The following is a 22764-nucleotide window of genomic DNA, read 5'->3' as shown; positions in this document are numbered from 1 at the left end:
AACCTGCCAAAAGGATTCTCTTAAAATAAACAGACAAGGCCAGTCTCCTGTTGGCTTCCCTGGGGCTTTGGTTCTGAAAAGAGGCCTTCAGAGAGCAGGAGCTGTAATTCTCTGGCATCATCATCCTATTTAGTTCTTGCAAAACATGCAAGTCCCTTGATCAAGACGTGTGGCAGGTTAGTCGCAGTCTGGAAACGTGTGCACACAGAGGCTGAGATCTTATCTTTGTCTCCTTGTTCATGCTTTGCCAGAAACATCACACTATAAAATAGCTCAGATATGTTTTGAAGTAAAGGTGGTAGGGAGGTCTGGTTCCTTTGCTCAGGTTATTTGTCAGTGGCAGATTTGTCATTGATATTTAAGTTGAGAGACTTGGAAGGCAGCCTTGGAAGAGCCTTGGAGCTCATTGCTGTGGTTGGGGGACTGATGGGTAAATGCCACATTGAGAAACGATGGAGAAAGATGGATCTGATTTGCAAAGCACGGTTGAGTGAGTGCCTGAGCTGCTGTAACCCAGAGTCTGGGAATCCCATGTCACGCATGGGAAGGAGGCAAAAATTGGGGTTTTTTTACCCTAAAATCTGGGAAGACCCTGAGTCATGAAGCTGTTCTAGGACATGACCAGATTAGAGTCTGGGCTGTCATTATTCTCAGAGTCAATGACTTTCTTGATGTGTTAGACATGTTTTGTCTGCTTTGTGGACAAGTGGGAAGGGGCTGGCCTTTTCAGTGTCTGTACAGTTATAAATAGGGTGCAAAAAGAGCAACTCCTTCAGTTCAGTTGTTATCAGTCTCCTCGTGGGGTCAAAGGCCCAGGAGATGGTCAGTCACCTGGGTTAGGTCATTACCCAGTCCAGCTAGAAACAAGGGTGTCAAACCACTGCAAATGAAGTTTTCCAGGCTAAATTGCACACCCTCTTACTCAGGCAGGCCTTGATATTTCACAGCATTTTTATGCCTAGAAAAACTATTTTAGGTCACTTGTGCAAAGGCTTATCAGCAGTTGGAAGCAGCAACAACAGAAGTCCCTACCTCACTGTCTAGATGCATAGATAAGAAAGCCAAGTAACCACTTTGTAAAGCACCCACAAAACAAATTTCTCTGCACCATGTGTGGCACATCCAGAACCTGTTTTATTAGCACATATGGAAGATGAGTGGTGCGACTCACTCATGGCTTTCCCACCCATGGGTAATCCATCCATCCCAGCTTCATGCCAAATGAACCTTTGTGCAGCAGTACTTGGTGTTCTCTCACTCTATATAATTACAGCTGTTTCTTTATTATCATTCATTTCTCTTGCGCATACAAGCACCTGAATAAGCACATAATTAGGAAGCAGTATATGCTGGCAGAACAATCAATTTGGATGGATTAATAATGGATCTGAGTATACATTATATTCATTCACTTGTGTCTCAGGCTTGCTGTAAATGGCATAGTATATAAAGACATTTGTGACGCTTGGTAACCGGCCTTCAAGCCAACTCATTAATTAAAAGAAAATAATTCTTTATGTAATCAGGAGGACACTATCAAGTACTTCTTTATTGAACAATTTCGTTTTTTTTAAGGACTAAAAATTAATTGCTAGAAATACTCCCTTGGGAACTGGAAGTTAAAGGGCCAGGTTATTGTCCTGTGCACCTGTTCAGGGGAATAAGGAAAAGTGTGTGTGTGTGTGTGTGTGTGTGTGTGTGTGTGTGTACTGTGCTCTCCTGCACCAACTACCTTTATTGTGAGATGCTGCTTTGTTCATCCAACATGGGAGTGGGAAAAGACAGAGAATGGATGGAGCCTTGACTCTTTCTTGTCCTGTGTCCCATAAGCAGGGCTTATGGAAACTACAGATAGATAAAATCTACCTAGGAGTACTGGGAGTCAGCTAGCAGTATATATAGATTTCCATATGAGGTATTAATTGCTAAATACCATGCTAACCAGAGACAGTCTTAGGGGAGGTGTTGAGCTATTCAGGTGTTTTTCATATCCCAAATCTCTCTCTCTCTTTTTTTAGGCAACTGGAAATCTAAAACAGCCCTTTTCCATTTCAAATCAGGAGATTCATCAGCATTGACTGTTACCCTTTCACAAACTGGCCTCTTCAGTCAAAAATTTCAGCTGTAAAATTCATGACTGGCTTGAATGCCAACCATACTCTTCAAGCAGTTAGTTTGATGCCTGTGGGTTCTTGAACCTACTTGTTAATGGAAGCCTGGCATAACACACAGGCATTTCTTGGTGTGTGTTCATTGAATGCATGCTGCTGGGAAGTGCTAGACTGAAAGCCTTGAAGGCTGCTGCCCTTTACCTACAAAACTGGTAGCAGCTGTATAAGCATTTCAAGAGTACCTCTCACACCTGACTGGTGGGACCATCGCTTGTAACTGAGTCATTTCTGTCCATCACAGTCCGCATCCCAGGGCTGAGTGCCATAGCATGTAGAATTGTTGCCCTTGTGCACACACTAGTGCCCTGCCCTTTGCAGAAGGGGGAACTCATTGTGGCCCCCTCTCCCCATGCGCTGGATGGTTTTGTGCCAGCTTCAGTGTAATCTGTAACCTGTGCTAACCAGCCAGTGCCTTGGACTATCTGACCATTGACCTGGAGCCGTACTTTTAGCAGGTTCCATGCTTACCAGGATTGTTCATGCTCTGGAGAAAATCTCTTCAGGCAGCTGGTTTCCATTTGGCCTTAGGCAACCAGGGGGAAGCAAAAGGCAGGAGCCTGTGGAAAGACTCTTGCCCTGAAGCTTAGAGAGTACTTTGATTTCCAGGAGGTGACAAAGACTCTTAATAAAGATCTAGAGCTGTTACATCATTAAGGCTTCTCTAAAGTGTTTTCCAAAGCAGGTAGGCATTGCTGTGTCTCAGATATCTGGGAACCTAGACTTGATGTACTCAACATCTGCAGCTGCAGCCAAGCAAGCTTGTCTACGTGGGTAATTACAGCTCTTATCCAGAATGCAGCTGGCATGGGGCAGTTCCTGAGATCTGTGAGCTGCCTGCATTGCAGATGTTTCACCTTCCTGGCCAGAGCTGTGAGGAATGCTCCAAGTGCCAGTAGTGTCCACAGGTCTGCCAAAACTTATTCTTGAAAAGCGTCACACATTAGGATCTACTCCAATGATCAGGATGGAAGAGTTTTCCTCTACCTTTCATTCCCCATCATGACTTCATTTTAATACCTCTTGTGGACAGCACCCTTTGGACAGATCTTTGATGCCAGCAGAAGACCAGAACACCCAGCTTAGCTTTGGGAAGAAAAAACCTTGATCTTTTAGTTCAGTGATTCTCAACTAGGGGCATGGGTCACCCTGTGGTGCCATGAGAGCCTTTGAAGGGTGCCACAGGAAGTGTGAGGAGATAAGCAGATAAAGGCAGGCTCCAGCGCAAGGTATGAGGAGAGATAAGCAGATAAGGACAGCTCTCCCTGCCTGGCCATTCCCCTGCCCCCACTGCCTGGCCCTTCTGCAAGGAGGTAAGCACTGTAATAAATAAAGTAGCTTTGAAATGGGATGCTGCTCATTTCACAAAGGATGCCTTGAACCTGAAGGGTTTGAGAAGCACTCATCTAGTCTCTAGGTAAGAGTATCATGAGTTCTCATGCCATTGTGCAGCATGGCGTTGTCTTCTGCCCAGTTACATCAGGGATGTCAAAAGGCGACTTGACTGGAAAATGTGGTAGGAAGACATCCATATTATGGCTCTAAAGTACCAGGTGTGAAGAATAAAGGAAAGGGTCTTTCAGGTTCAGTGTTTCTTGCAAGTGAGCTCCATCCCCCCGGATGGTGAACCACCAGCAATATTTCTCGGAGTCCCCTGTACATGGCTGGAGAAGGAGGAATTGAGAGTTTGGTAACCTTGCAGCTGGCAGATGTACGTTATTAGCAAAAAAGCTCATAGCATGCACTTGCCCCAGCTGTCATTTCTGGCAGAGGGGCTCTCTCTGAGATGCCTGGACTCAGTGTAATTACACAAGTTTGCTTTACGGGTCTCATCAAATTAAGCTCTGATTTACTCTCCTGATGCCTGGGCTCCAGTTCCAGTTTCAGTAAACTTTATTTGGATCTCAGTTTAAGGACATACTATCATAATTATGGTCTGGCACAATGGACTGGGGGTTAAATGGAGTGTGTAGGAGGGGAAACCTTTTGGGCTAAGATAATATACTTCTTTCTTTCTGAATGAAAGAAGAAAGAGACTTTTGCTTGCTTCTCAGAAAAGGCAGGGAGCCCAAGCCCAACAGCCCCCGCACTCCCAGGTCCCAGATAACTTGGGAGCTGTTCTCTTCTTTATGTGTCACCAATCTGGTCAGGACACATCTGTGGAATTGGTTTTCAGTCTCATGTTCAGCTTTTGTGTTCCTGTGAGTAGTGGTGATTTCCACTGCATCTCTCCATTGCTGCCCTTCTACCATGTGTCCCTTCAGCATCTTTTCTAGGTGATTTCATTCTCACTCACCAAGCTCAGCTTTACCGACCCAACCTATCTTGTCAGCTTTTCTTCAGTCACTATTGACAATGCCACCATCCTCTCTAACCTATGTTATCTCTTCCCCAGTCCCAACTTAATCAAGTTCTCACTAAATGTTCCTTCTTCCCTTCCAAAACATCTCTTGCCTGTTCTCATTTCCTTTCTGTCCTTCATGAGCCCAATCCAAAATACAATGGGAAACTTTCCATTGACTTCCATAGGCTTTGAATCAGGTCCTTAACCCTGGCCCCTGATAAATGTTCAGCCTTTTGTTCCCTTTCCCACTGACTGCAGCAGTTTCCTTTCTGCCCTTTACTGTCTACTGCACACAGTGCAACGAAGATCATCTGGAGTACTGTGTCCAGTTTTGGGCCCCACATCTCAAGAAAAATGTGGCCAGTTTAGAAAGAGTCCAGAGAATAATTAAAGACTCAGGAAATTTGATTTCTGAGGAAATGATGGAAGAGCTAGACAGACAGACACTTAGCTGGGATGGCATATTTAGGGCTGATTGTGCCTTGAGGAAGGGGCTGGGCTACATGACCTCATGAGGTCCCTTCCAGCCCTACTTTCCTGTGACCCTATGGGCAATGGAAAGATCCCCATTGCCCCTTCCTTACTTTCAAGTCAGTCCCTTCCTTGGTTGCTTTCTACCTCTTGTGCCTAAATTCAAGTTCCTGAGCCTTCCCTTCCAAACACTTCAGGAACTCCTCTGACAAAATTTCTTCTCAGTTCCTCTCAGTGCCCTGGGCCTTGTCTCCAAGCCACTCTTACCATGCCCTTCTGCTTTCAGCTTTGTGCCTTATTTCATGATAGTGTTAGAATCATTGTAGCCATGATGGTTCAGGAATTATGGGTGATATCTTTGATTGAACCAACTGCATAGTTGGGATAGAGTTAGACAAGCTTTCAAATACAGGACATTTTTCAGGTCATCAGATGGTGGCTTCTGCAGGTCACCTCAAGAAGAATATTTTGCATTTGAAAGCATGTCTAACTCTATCCCAACTATGCAGTTGGTCCAATCAAAGATATCATCCAAATACATTCTTTTTGTGTTCTTTCATGGTACCATTTAAGCCTGGAACACTACCCAGATGCCCATGGATCAAATGTGCCCCATCTCCCTCAGATCCTCCTTAAAATATTGGAGGTCTTCTGAACTGATTTCCTTGTTGGTGATGCCTCCATAATTTGCTCCACTGTAACACATTCTGGGCATGAACATTGTGCTGTAAATGTTTGTATTAGAAGGTGGGAGGACTTTTGTACTGTACGGTTTGACAGCGGATGCTCTACAGCTCATAATCCTTCGATGGCTCAAGTCCTGCTGAGTCCTTGCTTTTAGTTGTGCAGACAGGCTGAGAAATGACATGCCTGAGGCCAAATCTTCAGCTGCCGTGAATCAGTGTTGCTCCACTGAAATCAATCAACAGATTGATGCTGACATCCTCAAGGGATCTGTCTTCCACATGGGAAGAGCAAGGGTTTGTGTACCCTGCATTCCAAGCTAGCTAGGCTGGCTGCTAGTATGAGTCGAGCTGTGGCAGCATAGACTACTGTAACTGGCTTCTCATGTCAGGGTTTTGCATGCTGTGCTGTAGACGTAGACTAGCCAGCTAGGTGTGTTTACACACTGTGCTGCATCTACTGCAGTGTGGCCATTCCCTGGGAGAGGATAATATTTCTAAGGTAAAGTCCATGAAAATCAACCCCCCCCAAACCAAAACAAAACAGAACAAAAAACCCCCCAAACAAACAACAAACCCTTAAAGCTGGGATTTTCAAAGTTTGGCATCTAATTCTTATTGGAAAATCAATTGCACTGGGTTACCTGATTTCCTAAGAAAGGCCAAATCTAGAGAAATAAACTGCCTCCATGCTGCTATGTATTGTGCTTGGGGAGAGGAGAGGGCTGGAGAGAAGCAAGCTGTAAAGCAGATGGATCCTGGTGAAGCACTGTACCTATCGTCAGTAATTGGACTCTATTTCACTCTAAGGAACTGCAGCATTCGGTTCCTTTCTTATCCCGACTGCTGGCTGCTGCAGTGGTATCTCACCTTCAAGTGCTCTCATCAAGAGGCAGTTCAGAGGGCGGTGTGCCTGTGATTGCGTATGGAATGGTAATCGCTGCAAGGTGGAATTCAGTTATCGGGGTCATTGGGGCGCAAGATGTCATTTCATGGGTTTATTTTCCAATTTATCAAGGAATAGGCCTTTCATATGATGCCAGCAAGGAGGTAATTTTAGACACAAACAGTATCAGAAGTGTATGAACGTGGTCAACAGGGCTAAGAAATGAATCCTCCAGTTATCCACAGATCTACTCATGAAACAGAAAGGCAACCTATACAACATTATACTGGTATCAAGTCTAGCACCTGATTATACTAGCTCCTACAAATGCACATAGCAAGAGGCAGTTCTGGTTTTTCAGATCAAATAGAGCCACAGAGCAGTATCACTATTGTGCAGAGAGAGAGAGATGATGGGCCCAGTGACAGGAAAGAACTTGCCTAAAATCACAGAGGAAGCAAATCCAGGAGCTGAACTCCACTCCTACAAGACCTACAACACTGCCTTAACCATAAGGCTGTTCGTTCCTTTGAGTGTTCTCAGCTGCCACGTTCCTCCCTAGAGGTGGCTGCGTTGCAAACCATGCAGTTGCATGCTGTTCAAAGCCCTAGAGACTGAATGGGGTTCTGTGGTTTTACTATATGAGTTGTTTTTGCAACACTGACCTGATACTGAGATGGAGGGATTTATGTTGGTATGCATTTTGGCTACAGAGCTTACTGCATTATGTTTTGATGTCCATGTCAACTTGGGTTGGCTGGAAGTGTGTCCTGTAGCAAGAGTGGGGAGAGTGGAGCAAAGATGCCCAGTGAAATTTAAGTGCTGACAAGTAGAGTACTGCAGTGCAGGGGTGAATGAAGCTTAACTTCTGGCCTACAGGGACAGACAGACACATAAGGGACTGAGATACAAGTGGCCTCTTTCAGGCATTATTTGGGCACCATGCTTAGTCCACTGGAGGGAATATGGTGAAGTATGGCCTTGTTACACCCACCAGTGACTCAGGGAGGGATACTTGCTTGAAGGGAGTGGTTAATGACCTTACAAGCTTATCCTGCTGGGACTTGGGGGTCTTTGAGAGGAGACCTTAAACAGCCAGGGCCCTTTCTGCTTGTGCAGACCCCATGGCAGCTCGGTGTCAATGGTATATTACTCTTCAGATCCAGCATCCTTATTGCTGTGTTCTGAAACAAGCCATTTGCTCCAAACCTTAGTGTGTGTATATATGTATGTGCGCGCGTGTGCGTGCACATGCATATTTCTCTTGTAGGTTCACTTGAAAGATGAGCTTGCTAATGGCAGGTTAGGTGGGAGGGAGGCTCTGCCACAGATTTCAATATTCTAGTTACTTTTATTACCACTGCTTCCCTGGAACTGAATAAATATGTAAAATGGCCCTTTGCCTACCAGGACTCTTGCATCCTGTCTCTGGAAAGTGGCCTGGCACCCACATTGGAGACGGCTGAGGGTGAAGGCATTTCTCTGACATGCAAGGGAGAGGCAGGCAGGGCTGGGTCAGGTGTGGACAGGGGATAAGGCCCTGGGCTGTCATTTCTGTGTGGGGTTCAGAGAAAGGAGGTGATCTTGGAGGGCTGGGACTCTTGTGGAGCTGGGGCTGCACCTCATGTTGCAGGGATTAGCACAGGGGTGGGCAAAGTGTGGGCTGCGGGCTGGATCCGGCTCATGGCCGACTCCATTTCCCAGCAGCCCCAGTTTCCATGGAGATCGGCCCAGGCAGCACTGGGAGACTGGCCCAAGACATGGCTGGGTAGGGAGCTGCTCTGGGGCGGGGCTGGGATCTTGCTGCAGTGGCAGCGTGGGCCAGAGCTGCGATCCGCTGCCTGCACGCCACAGGCAGATAGCAAGTGGCTGGGACCAGGTGCTGTCTCTTTGGGATCCGTGAGATGCATACTCAAGCCAGCTGAAAGGAGTCCAGAGGAATTGCCAGCAGTTGTTACACCCTGGGCAGCAGCAGTGGCCAGGCCAGCTGTGGTGGTTGGTATCTATCTTTCACTCCCCTCATTACCTGACTGGAGGACTTTACTTGCCTGCAGTAGGTTTTGGAATATGTTGCAGGTGTATGTACAGCTCCTAGCACACTGGAGTCCCGATTTCCATTCCAGGCTCCAGACATGGTAGCAGCCTTCAGATGTGTCAAAGGTCACCTCAAAGATGAAAACTGTAAACTATTCTCTGTGTCCAATGGGGATGGGACAAGCAGTAAGAAAGTGATATTGCAACAAGGGAGATTTAAACTGAGCATCACTAAAAACTTCCTCCCTGTGAAGCTAGTGGTGTGCTGGAATAGGTGACCTGGAAAGGTTGCAGAATCACTGTCCTTGATGGCTTTTGAAGGGCACACTAGACAAATAGCTGTCATAAATGGTTTAGGTGTAGATGGTTCTGCCCTGGGGTGGGGAGATGGACTGGGTGACCTCTCACCATCCCTTCCATCCATATTTTCTATGGTCCTATGATTTTATCCTAAAAACCCCTCTCAGTGCAATGCATGTCTCAGTGGCTGAGTTTAGTTAACCCAAGCTGGGTGATGTTTTACTTTCCAGCAGCGTTATGAGAACTTCCAAGCCACAGACTAGATCTTGCCAACAAAGCAGAGAGCAGGGCAAGCCATGCCTGCAGTCCTGTATTCTGTATGTGTCTCACTATGGCCCACATATCACGTGCTTGGTTTTGCACCTGAATGGGATGACACACGTGCTGAGAGTTAAGCATATGTTTGGGGACTCGGCTCAGTCCCTCATAGTATCCCTTTAGTGCATGCATGAACTTCCCAAATGGAGACTTGGAAAGACAAGCCCTCAGATTGGCTCCTGTTGTTCAACCATGGGCACACAAGAAGGATGCAACCCAGGCACTCAAAAAGGGAGGCTGAGTTTGGGAAAACGTGCTGCCAAAGGCCCCTCAGCGTTAAATGAATTCCAACCTGTGTGAATCCCTGAAAGGGAAAGGTACAGAGAAAGACAACCAAAAGGACCAGGGGCCTGAAGCAGTAGCTAGACCTTGAGAGACTAAAAAGGCTAGGACTCTTCAGTTTGAAAAGGATATGGTTGATGGGGGATATGATAGAGGTCTATAAAATCATGAAGGGTGTGGACCAAGTGAACTGGGAACTACCGTATTGCTTACCAAGTCCCAGAATACTAGAACTGGGGGGCACCTGATGAAATTAGTAGGTGACAGGTTTAAAACTAACAAGAGAAAGTACTTTTTAATGTAATGTGTAGTTAACTTACGGAATTCATTGCCACAGGAAGTTGTGGAGGCAGATAGCATAGCTAGGTTTAAAAAGGGACTGGATAGTCTTGAATGATAGATCTGTTAATGGCTATTGAACAGAATGGTTGGAGGTATTTCCTGTGGCATCTCAAACCCAATAAATGAGGGATGCCAAGGAGGGTATTGAATGGGGGATAGATCACTCTAGAGATACCCATATTTGATGCTCTTGTATAGCCCCCGTGCTCCTGTGGGACGCTCCATGCGCCCCAACACCGCAGCGTTCAGGAGCTGCGCCGCTACCTTAAGGTATGTAGAAAAAACATTTAAAGTGTGTCTACGTCCAAATCTCCAAATCTTTCCAAATTGATTTGGAGGGATTAAAGGGTCCTTGGATTCGTTTCGGATTCAAAGATTCGGCCACCAAATTGGGCCGAATCTCTGAATCCGAATCGAATCAGGAACCAAAGCTTCACACAGCCCTAGCATCTATTTCTGCCACCATTGGAGGCAGGATACTAGGCTAGATGGACCATTAGTTTGACCCAGACACTTCTTAAATTCTTATTTTAAGGAAACCATTGACTGCCTCAAGGAAAAAAAAAAGATCTGGTTTCGGGGACTGATCCTCTGATTCCTGACATTGGTGCTGATCATAGATAAGCCAAGTGAAAGCAAACGAGTTTAACTCATAAGTTAAAGACAGATCAAGCTCAGACCCTTCTCATAGTCCCCATCCTCAGCAAAACTACAGTCAGGTGCAGGACTAGGTTTTCACTTTGCCTTCCCTCTTACAGTACTGTCAACTCGTATGATATTATCAGGAATCTTGCAATACGTGGTACATTCTTAAAGTGCCTGCTCCTGAAATCCAGTGATGATAGGAGAAGCTCAAGTTCCCTTTAAATAATGATTCCCTTCTAACTGAATCCCAAGGTGTCCAAAACCAGAAGGCAAATAAAACAGGTGCAGAATTTGTTTAAGCTTAAAAACAAATGCTTTCTAGAGACCATCTCGTGATTTGGGCGTTGGGACGTTTTTAAATGCTTGGCTTGGACATCATTGTTATTACAAGTTGAGAAGTTAGCTTCTCTCTTACATATGTGCATAAGGAACAGCTCTGCTGAATCCACTAGAGTTGTGTTGACGTCACTGCGTAGGAGACCAAGAATCGTTCCTTTATTGAAAATTGGAGTCGACGCACACAGCCCCCGTGAATACCAGTCTAGAAGGACATTAAACTTTTATGTCTGTATTTATGTATTAAACATGTACAAATTGGCAGCTCTGTATTAGCAATAATTTCTGAAAGAGATAAATTATTCATATGGCAACTGCATATGTTCGAGCAAATTAACTACACGGGGCTTTTTTGGCTATTAGCAAAGCAGAGCATTACTTTAAGCCCCAGGACAACCACGAATGGAATTTTTACAGTTGGAAATTGCTGCAAGTATGTTTGTGAGCATTCATCATGGGGGGTCAGATCGTTTGTCACAAGCAAAATTCAGCCCTCTGCAGAGAATCAAAATAAGGTCAAGCAAGTGCTGAAATCCTGTGGACAATCCTGCTGCACAGAGGACACTGGCCCACTCCCACTGCCCCAGGCCTCCTTTCTGAGCTGGGAAAGACAGGATACTAGGCCAAAGGGATCTATGGGTTGATCCAGTTTGGCACTTCATGTTCTAAACTGTTCATGAATCCCTACATGGTCCTAAATTTTAGGGATAGCAACAACTGATCTGAATTGCTTTCCCAGAGTGTGCGTCATAATTTATTCACTCCCGGTTATTCGCTTTGCCACTTGTTATTCTCCAGTAGGAAAAATCTCAGCGCTGCAATAAGACGATGTCAACAAGAACCTGTGATTTAAGCAGGTGCTAGATTAGAACCTTAAACCTTGAAGCTTGGTCCCATCCCCAGTCCTCCCAAGTGATGGGCCTGAGCTGCCAAGTTTGTATTAGGATCAGAGCTTGCCCAAAATCTCAGGTGAAATGTTCAGGTCCCAATTTTGCTGTTTCTCAATCTCAACAATCTCCACTGACTTCAGGAGATGCTTCCCATCCTCTGCAACCACAGGACAAATCCCCAGGGCTTTGGTTAGGGGCCCGTTTTTGCTGATTGCCAGAGAATGATACTTAAAAAATAAGATACCTCTGAAAAGGGAAGAGTATCCCGTCACTGACTCTGTGCATCACTTTTTCTCTAAGAGACAAGATCTCCCCAAGGATTGGATTATTTCACCTCTCTCCATACTCCTGTAATAAAAAGTGCGCTGCAATGTAAATGGAAACAGAGGAGTAGAAGCCGTTTGAAAACACTGCTAGTAAATTGAAGTTTTGCCTTATTTGCCGAGATAATTTAGTGTAATTCGCTGCTAATGAATTAATGCACCACTTCTTGTTCATTATAGCTTTCCTAATTTGATTGGAACTCTAAGTGCTATCTAACTTCATTACCAGCAAATATTAATGCAATAAAGCTGGCTTTGGTAGAGCCCAGCATTCTCAGTGAATTCTGGCTGGGGTCTCTGCTAGGCTGCTGGCAGAGATATTGCTGTCTTCTGTCCCAGCACCCAGCAATGTGAAGATCCTGGGAGTCCTACAGCAGTGCAGATGGTGATGACTGGCTGAAGGGGGTGTTGTTTAATAATATCTGCAGATATGATTTTCAAGATCTTGCACTTCAATCCAGCCCTCTTCAAAAGCACTGAAGGGCACAACACTGGAGAATGGAGTCCCCTGTTCATCTAGGTATTGCTCAGTTTTGTTTCAGTCACCTTTTGCTGAGGGAATGCCCTGTAGAGGGTGCTGATGTTCAGGCTATGTGGGAACCAAGTCCTGCCCCTCATTCACACACTGTGACCCTTTTTCACCACTGGTGGCATCCAAAGGCCTAAAATGAGCATAAATGACCTTCCCAATAAGCCAGGTGTGCTAAATTACATTCATGCTCACATTATGGCTCCTTTAAGACAGCCAGTGACAAAAAGGGACCTTGGGAGTTGTCTGCAAATGAAAGTTGCTTTTAACTAAGGTTGAGTATGACTTTGAAGTGAGGTAGCTATTCCTAAACAATTCAATGTGTGGACACTCATACTCTTGAATAACAAGGTGCAGATCAGTGCAGCATAAATGAGAACTAGGTCCCAAAAGTGAATAGAATATAATTGCCATATATAAAGATGCATCTTCATCTGATAGCTGTGTCCCAGTATCGCCATGGGCAATAATAATAAGACCCAAACCCCCTTATGAGTTCAGTCCCACCACTGGAGGATAGGGCTCTGGTTCCAGCTAGGTAAAGCTGGCTCTTTAGCTCATGCTTAGTTCTGCAGGTCCTTCTGGTTTAGTTCTCAGCCAAGATGGCAGCCATCTCATGGACAGCTCTAGCCAACGTGAGCAAGAAGCCACAAGCTCTTCAGCTCTATGTTGGGGTAGCTGCTTCTGGAGCCTCAGACTGCAGCAGTATACACCATTTGCAAGGCAGGCCAGTGTGTGGCCATGCTAAAACACCCCCACTGGAAATGGTATTGCTGTGCAAATCTGGATAAGGCAATGGGTCTCAATGGTTGGGCCATGGAGGTGCTATGGATGAGCTGCAATGGTGGCTACAAGGGGCAGGGGAAGGATGTGCTGGCTGACCCCCACTCCCTGAATGTTCCTGCTGCCTCGCTGCTCCATGTGTGCTGCCACTGGTATTGGAAGCAGCAGAGCCATGTTCACACAGCATTGGAAACGGGATTTATAACCTCTGCTGCATCATAAATCCAACTAATCCAGGTTCAGTGCAGTGTGAACACAGTTCTGCAGTTTATGGTTTTGGGGGTAGTGTGCACAGAGCATCCTAGTACAGGGAATGTTTCTGAAGGAAAGAGGTGATGCATGAGTGAGGTGGGTCATGGGGCTGTGCAAAGGGCTGGTTGGGGTAGAGAGAGCTCAAAAAAGGGGCTGAAAGTAGGCAGTGGGAATGAAAAAGCTTACGTAAAGATGACCTTAAGGGCTTTAGCTGAGGTTCCCCTTAACCATTTAATCTCCTTAACCATTTCTCCTCGAAACACGCCTATTAGAGAGTTCCTAATATTCTATGCTGTCTGTAGACAGACAACCAGAGGGACTAAAGCCCAAGTGGGAGGGACATCCCAGGGGACTAAGGACCACTACCCAGGAAAAAGCTTATCTGCTCAATGATTACTTTGCGTTGGTTTTCCAGCAGCCCAAGGGGATCATCTTGCCTGACAGGACACAGGACTACCAGGGTAAGAGCGATCACACACCTATAATTGGCAAAGTTCTTGTGAGGGAACAGCTCTTGAGAGTCTGGACACCCACAAGTCAGCTAGCCCACACTGGAATGCACCCAAGAGTGCTAAAAGAGTTGACTGACATCATAGCACAAACAATGGCAAGGATATTTGAGAACTCGTGGCATTTAGGAGAGGTCCCAGAAGATTGGAAGAGGTGCCTATCTTCAAGAAAGGAAGGATGGAAGACCCAGGGGACTACAGGCCAATCAGTTTGACCTCAATCCCTGGAAAGATCTTGGAAAAAATGATCAAAGAATCCATCAACAACAAGCTAACAGAAGGCAACATTCTGAGAGCTAGCCAACATGGCTTCGTTGTGGGTAGATCTTGCCTGACCAACCTCATTTCCTTCCATGACCAGGTGACACATCACCTGGACAAGGGAGAAGAGGTTGATGTCATATATTTGGATTTCAAAAAAGCCTTTGACTTGGTCTCCCATGATGTCTTCATGGTAAAATTGGGCAACTGCAGCCTCGGCAACCTTATGGTCCGATGGCTGGGGAACTGGCTCTGTGGTCAGAACCAAAGAGTGACAGTTGATGGAATTGAGTCAACATGGCGCATGGTGACCAGTGGCATCTCCCAGGGCCCAGTACTTGGACCAGTACTTTTTAATATATTCATAAGTGATTTGGATTTGGGTGTCAAAAGTGGACTGGCTAAATTCGCAGATGACACCAAATTATGGGGAAGCATGGCCACGCTAAGGGATAGGCTGGCAATTCAGGTCAACCTGGACAGGCTCGCAAGGTGGGCAGTTCAAAACCTAATGACACTCAGCATGAAGAAATGCAAGTTGCTCCACCTTGGGAGAAAAACCCCACATCATCATACTTATAGGCTCGGTAGTGCTACATTCACTAGCACCATGACCAAAAGAGACTTGGAGGTCATGACTGATCACAAGATGAACACGAGCCACCAATGTGATGGTAAAGCAAATACAACTCTGGCTTGCATATACTGATGTATCTTATGCAAGACCCAAGAAGTCATTCTCCCACTTTACTTGGCCTTGGTGAGGCTGCATCCAGTTCTGGGCTCTGAACTGCAGAAACGACATGGAGAAGCTTGAGAGAGTCCAGAGGAGAGCCACGTGCATGCACCTACTTTGGATACCTGCAAGAAACACCTGGATGCTTATCTTGCTGGGGTCATCTGACTGGCTAGCAGGGATCTGAATCTACATCTCTGGCTTCTCAGCAAACCACTGTAATATTCAGGTCATGGGGCAGGCATTGCCCAGAGCTCATTCCACCCTTTCTCTTGAAGGAAACCCACTAGGCAGCCATGCTAGGAAGGTATGTAGGGCCAGAAGGTGAACAGGCCAGAGGGAGTATGGCTTAGTGAGGCAGGAGTTACCTTAGAACAGTGGTGGCCCTGGATTCTACCTTGGCTCCTGCCTCCACTGGTGTTTCTGCATTTCATACACATGGGATAAAGACGCTACTGGGATAGTTTCCGACCAGTAGGAGAAGAGTCCCAGGGAACGCAGGGCCCGCCTCGTCTGGAGGAATCCATGTCACTGAGACTTGTAGCCTTTAACTTGGTGGTTTCCTCCTTCTGACCACATACCACTTTCCTCTTTGGCAGACTAGAATCTGAACCTTCCCACCTTGGGCAAGTGTCCTAACTACAAGGCTACTGGGCAAAAAGGGTGGCAGGCTAGCCACCTCTCCCACCCCTTTCTGGGACTTGCACAGAGTTTATATACCTACTTGGATAGGATTGCTACAGCTGGCTGGAGCAGATCCTTTGGAGCATGTTCAGAAGAACCCAGTGCATCCTACGGGATGGGTTGGCTGCAGAAGTAGGAGCTAAATCCTTGTCAGGGACTCAATATTCCAGTCATACTACCTTTTACCACATAAGTACTACTAACTCGCTTTTGGGTGGGGTGGGGGGGTGTGAATTTGGACTTAAATGACTTGCTCAAGATCACACAGGAAATCTGGCAGAGAATGGATTTAAACTCACATCTCTAGAGTCCTAGATAAGGGCTTAACCACTGAGCCACCCTTCCTTTTTAGAAGCCCTAGCAAATAGAAGTGAACCACCCAGGCATCTTACACAATGAGCACTCCTGTAATGTTTCCATCACTGCACACAGACAGGTCCTGAGCACTTAGCATTATTATTCTGTTTCATCAGAAAAGCCCCTGATGCCTCTGGCCAATTATGCCACGACACACAAGAAGGAACTATCCATCCATCCCTGCTCCCTGCCCACACCAAGCATCTGTCTGAAGCAAGAGGTTTAATTAAGCGATAATATCATTGCACCTCTGTTCTATGAAGCTATAATCCAATTCTCAAGTGGATAAACTACAGGGCCAAAGGCAGAGTAGTTTATCACAACAAGGGAATTGGATTATTGCTGAGCAAAACAGAGGGCCAATGTTATTATCACCATTAGAATTCCAGGGTGATCTGTCTCTTCATTTAGGCCTTCATTTGCTGCCAGGGTCAGGAAGAGAGATGCTTTATTCTTCATTAGCTGGCTGTAGAATGAAGGGTAGGGTGGGGATGAGGCCTTTCAGAGCCATGGGCTCGAACAACCTAGCTTGGGTCTGAGTCAGGCCAGTGTCCCAATCCAGCTGCCTTCACTGCTGCTGCCTCACTTTTCCCTGTGCCCACTTGTGGCATGAGTCCAGCTACTCAGCCCCAGTGCAGTTCCTCACACCCAGCCCTGGTGGGAGTACAAGTGAAGCCCCCCACTACCAGAATGCCACTGAAGCAGCATCTCACCAAAGCCCCCTGGCTTCATGGGCTGGTCCAGTGGGTCAGCAGCCCAGATCGGGCCTGTGGGTTGTATGTTGACAACACTTGCCTTTAAGGATGAACAAGATGATTCAGATTTCACATGATTCATTTGTATGCCAAATAGTAACACTGTCCCTAGATCCACCCATCTCTTTGAGGGTGTGCAAAGTCCAGATGTGGATCTGATGTCTTTCCAGTATTCTCACTGGATGAGACGGTCAGCTTATAGCCCAGCATGCATGGCTTATGGCTCCAGTTCATCACCTGCATAGTTGATGGGATTTAAACACATGCGCCAAAGGGCTGTTCTGATTAATATGTGCCCATGTATTGCCTTTGGGGACATTTCAGCTTGCCTCTGCTCCTGCTACAGCTTGAGTTTCCATAAATATATCACATTCATTGGTAGCAGAATCAGATACTGTGCTGAGCCTGCTTTTCCAGACAGTCAGTGTAACTGGCCATGACTCTCCCATCACAGCCTCAGTGCAAAGGACAAAGTGCATTCCAGTTACTGTCCTCAGTCTGACTGCTAGCATAGGACCAATGGACAGAATTTATAGCAGCTCAGAGGTTTCTCTATGTTGTATTGGGTAGGGCAGGGAGTGTGTGTGTTTGTGTGTGTGTGTGGGGGGGGGTTGGGGGGGTTGGGCAGGGGAAGTGGGAGGATGGAGGGCAGACTGGCTTTTTTCTAGCTCCAGGAGTAGAGGAAAACAAAATAGTTGAAACTCTGCAGCATGAGTTTTGCACTGGGTGCAGCTCAAATAGACTTGAGAATTAGAGACAAAGCGAAAGAAAACCAGTAATGCTCTACTGTATATGCTGTCATGCGGGGACTGTGAGGAACAAGCACAAAGGGCTTGGAAGGATGATGAGTGGAGACGATTGACTCAGAATCACTCCATAGTGTAAATGGGAATATTGCTATTTATGGAAGTGGTCTACATTGAAGAGAAGAGTTTAGGAAGAAAGTTGGTGGCATCAGCCAAGCTTGGAATGGAGCAGTTATGAATTTGCCAGCATCACACACACATATTGCACCATATGATCCCATAAGTGCTTCTTTTGTGTTCGCAAGAATGTCTGTGAAAAATAAAAACATTAGTGATGACTTGTGCAAATATCTGTCCATAAAAAATGCACCGCAAGAAACACCAGTGCAGGCACCTTTCTTGGACTTTCTCTGTTTTTCTATGTCTAACACTTTTCAACTTGCTGTAAATCACTGCACACAGACCACGGGTAGTTTTTTAATGTAACTAACTTGCTCATTTACATTATAAATGCCAGCCATTGGACAGTGGTGGACGCAAATGACATGCAGGTAAATCCTTCTTTCAGAGATTCCAGCCAAAGTACCAGTTGCCAGTTACCTGGAAGCATTGCTGCCCTTAAGTCTGGTTTCAGTATGAGTATGAATGATTAAGATACACCACAGACTTTTCTCCACAAAAGAAACAGAATGACATAAGTAACATCACTAAAATATTTCTTCAAAGAATGAATGCTACTTGCACAGTGAGACTTGAAAGATTACATGCAGCACCATGAAAGCATTTTAGCTGTTCCACGATATAATGTATAATAAACACAGCCAAGTATGTATAACCCACTGGTGAGTTTGTGTTGCACATCCTCCTCTATGCTCAGTCTACTGACGATCAGAATCTATCACAGCCTCGGTTGGAAGACTGTTATCTTCAGCTCTAGCCCTATTGGCTAGCAACTCCATAGGTCCCCAGTTCATCCCCTAAAATGCTGACCAAAATGGTGGCCAGCACACATCTAATTAGAGTTCTCAAATTACAGAGACAGTCATGAAATGGAGAAGGCTGAGACTTTACCCACAGGAGGAGTCATCTGAGATTCACCTCTGGCTGGGAATCTGAGCAGGAGATCCTTTAATTCAGCAAGGCAAAAGATGGAGGAAACATTTGGCAAATGCAGCAGGACAACCCCATTAGATTTCAGGAAAGAGCATTTTGGAGAGCTAAGAAGACCAGGGTCTTATCCTGGGAAATGCCAAGTACTGTCTACTATGGGCTGAACACCCTGAAAGCCAATGACAGTGGATAGAAGAGTCATCATCTGGTACTCTGCAAGATCACGGTTTGAGAAAAAGAAATGTGAAAAGCCACCAGCACAGGACAAGCCTGCAGGAACCCAAAGGCAATGTGCAATTACAGTGCAACTGATAAAAGTGCCTTTGAAACAGAAGAGACACAAGCAACATATTGAGCTTCACAAGGGACACCTCAAAGATATATGCCAGAGATGGGTAACTGAACAAGTCAATTAGGGCTTGCAAGGAAAAAATAAGGGGAGAAAAACCCAGGTGAATCCAAAAAGTTTTCTACAAATATAGCAAGGTATAATGAAGCACTAGAGAGAAGCAGCAGATCCATTAATAGCTGCAGAGGAGCATGTATCTAATAAGGAATGTGCAATGCTGAAGACTGGTTCTTTGAAAACCTGTTTTTGGAAGGGGAAGGGGAAGGGGAAGAAAAGATGTTTGAAAAGTCAGGGAGTAAGGGAGATCCATGCTCTTCTGATGAGAATTGGGGCTAGAAAGTGTGAAATTCACCCCTGTGCTGAGAGCTAGGAGAGATTCAGTTCCAGAGACACTAACTCCAGGGCACAAGCCGATGCAAAACCCAAACACCCATAGTCCCAAAGGCCTTACGTGGGCATGCACAGTGTGTTACAATCCACCCGTGAGAGAAAAGAGTCACTTCACGGGTTGCATTGGTAGGCTGTTGTAACACCAGGAGCCAGCCATGAGGGGGAGACATGATCACAGGTAATGAACCAGTATATTGTATTCATCCAGGTGTGACGCTTCTGCTGTTGCTAGCATGCGCTTCGCTCTCATTGTCTGTACTTCTCCCCCGTATGAAATTTTTCAGCCATCCAATCAGGGAACGGAAACAACCTTGTGCGATGGAAGTGGGCAATCTGACCTCCTAAATGCGAGTAGTTACTTAGATGGTAAGCTTTTTGGAGAAGGCTCCCTCTTTGTATAGCACCCAGCACACTGTGGCCTTATGCCATGACCGAGGCCCCTAAGGGAACCACATCATAAAAAGTAAAGAAGACAGAGGCATTTCCAAAGAAACCAGAGGTACAAACATATCCTTCCAAATGCATTAAGCACATTCCTAAGGGCAAGTAAGGTGTTTGGAGGAAGTCAGGCTAGTGGACAGTGGACAATCTGAAGAAAGAGCAAGCTCATGTCTCGATCCTGTGTCATTATACACAGGATCCCAATGGCTTTATTGATCCTGTCAGCTGGTGTGATATGTAGACTCCTTTGCAGGATCTGGGTCTAACTTTGCTGTGTCTGTTGCCCGGGACAATCAGCTTGTCTGGGTCTAGTTAGAGAGGAATCTGCAGTCTCCTCATGATACGGTTAGGATGCAGACATACAATGCATTTATTCCAGAGTAATTTGCCTTTACTCTAGAAGTGGACTGGGCATGTGACATGCAGCTTCACTCCAGGGAGAGTCAGTCTGGTTTGGAGAAAAGTTACCCCTTGAAAAACCTGTAGTTACTTCACCATCTTATAAATTATACCAGCTTAAACCTGGAGTGCCCCTGGCTCTAGGCCAGTTCAATACAGGGCAGTTACTTGCTCAGCAGCTGCAAGTGCATATTCCCCTGTCAACTTCTGGTAAGGCTATGTAATAGCAGCCTATAGCCTGCTACTCTGGAATAAAGCAGCAAGTTGATATAAATTAGACCAGTATAAATATGACATGTACCTGTACCTGAAGAGAGCTATTTCCTGCTACCACTCCATTCTGGGGAGGGAACATTTCTTTTCTCTCCAGTCCATATTTCACTGGTAGGACAGGGAGTGACTGCTGAGCAGAGTAGGCACAGAGATGTCTGAGCTGCTCAGATAGCCACTCAGGAAGCAAGGCGCACAGTGCAGTATTTGTATGCGTGGAGTAAATTGTGTTGGGCCATTTGGGCTGCATTCTACCATCCTTCTTCTTGATTTATTTAAATACTTGACCAGAAAGCGCCTGAGCAGCTGAGCTATTCCGCGTTCCTAAAGAGATTTTAATGGCTTGGTTAAAAAGAAAAAGAAGAAAAAAAGAAAAAAACAAACAAACAGAAAACCCCAGTGGTGTGAAGCCAGGGATAATAAAAATAATCAGAACATGTGTTTTATGGCTAGCCTGAAGGATACAGGCTGCCTCCTGCCCTTGGAAGTACCAATATCCCTAAGGCAATATGCACTCCCTGAAAGTCCCACCCTAGAGACTTCTACTTTGGGAAAGTCCTGGTTTCTCAATAGGGGGCTGAATGGCTCCTGTTTATGTGAGTTGGAGCTGTGAACGCTCAGCTATGAATAACCTGGATGGGGTTTGCCTTCCTGTTTGGAGATGGTTTGATGCCAGGTTTACTAGCAGGGTGGGTGAGACACTGCCACATCCCCTGGCTGCAAGACTGGCAGGACATGGTGTCTTCAGCTGGTAGTCTACCTCGCTAGGAGCCAGGTAATAAATGGGAACTCCAGGGATTATGCAGAGCCCAGGGAAGTTGGTGTGGGTTTCTGTTGACTTAGTGGGCCTCAGGTCATGACCCAAGAGTTGTTTGGGATGGAGTGAGATGTGCCCATGGGAGGTATCCTCCATCGAGATGCTGAGACTCAGAGTTGGGAGGATTTTTCTCTGTGGAGACCTCAGAAAGGTGTTTCACCTTCCCATGGAAACAATGAAATTTCCAGCGAGGACCCAGTAGACCTGATCAATATTTTTTGCTTTCGCAGTCAGATGGAGCCTTATTGGACCTTTCTCCTTCTCTCTTCCTAGCTTTTCTCAGAGCCTTCATCAACAACTGCCCCGTTCTCCATCTTTACTGTCAGAAGCAAAGTTCCTTTGTCCCACTGAACGATATGGATTTAACTATCTCTGTGCTGATCTTGATTGGTCTACAGCCCTTGCACTGAACCTGCCACCATACTTCTAGTCAACATGCTTTTTCAATGAAAGTTTTTTCAAGAAAAACTGAAAGTTTGAGCTTTCATCCAAGGAGAATCGTCTGCAAAAACAGTTACTTGAAGACAATTTTGAAGGGGAAAGAAGGAATTTCACGAAATATGATGCCTATCCCCCTGAACATCTTTTGATTGCTGAAAACTTAAAAAAGAAAGTTGGCCAACAGCCTCAAAAATGTAAGTTCCCTGTTGATGAAAACTGCAAAATTTGGGGAGAAAAATTTTGATGGAAAGGAAAACTTGTTTTTGTTTAAACTTTTCATGGGAACAAAAACCATGTCTTAGCTAGCACTGTAGAGAGGGTTAGCCTTTCTTTTATCCAGCCTTATTTTCTTCTTTACCCATGGTGCAATATCTGATTATACTAACCATGCCACATTCTTCTTCCACATAGCATGGCTCTCTGGAACCTTGTATGTCCTCGAGCAGTGGCCCTCAACCGTTTTAGACTTGAGGCAACTCTAGATAGACTCGAGGCACTCCTCAGAAAATGCCAGCTCTTAGTTTTCACTTGTTTCCTTGATTTAGTTAGTCCCAAGGCTGCAACAATCATTGGGACACCTTTGGTGTAGCAATAGCTTTCCTCCATTCTTCCTGGTCCTTTGCAATCCTTGTACAATCTGTCAGTTTTTGATGCTGGTGGTTCAGCTTGTCTTAGGTCGTCCTCTTCTTCTTCATCATATGTAGAAACCCACACGTAGAAAGGATCTCAAGGCATCCCAGAGCACCCTAGATGAGAATCACTAGAGAATCCATGAGACCTTTTCTGGTTGTACCTTTGTCCTACTGACAGCCCCTGTTGGGCATTAGGCTGTGGGCGCCAGATGCTATGGGTAGCTCTCCCACACTGATGTCCCATGGAATCTAAATGTTTCCTTTGATCCTGGCACAGACCG

At 45.7% G+C, this 22764-nt stretch overlaps 1 pseudogene; it reads left to right on the top strand.

Moving 5' to 3' along the window:
• Positions 1 to 21826, top strand: part of LOC102381902 — a 32914-nt pseudogene extending 11088 nt beyond the window's left edge.
• The last annotated feature ends 938 nt before the right edge of the window (positions 21827 to 22764 follow it).

Source organism: Alligator sinensis, unplaced genomic scaffold (genome assembly GCF_000455745.1).
Source record: "Alligator sinensis unplaced genomic scaffold, ASM45574v1 scaffold492_1, whole genome shotgun sequence".
NCBI lineage: Eukaryota > Metazoa > Chordata > Crocodylia > Alligatoridae > Alligator > Alligator sinensis.
Note: the sequence above shows the minus strand (reverse complement) of the source record. Positions and strands in the feature narration are given on the sequence as shown.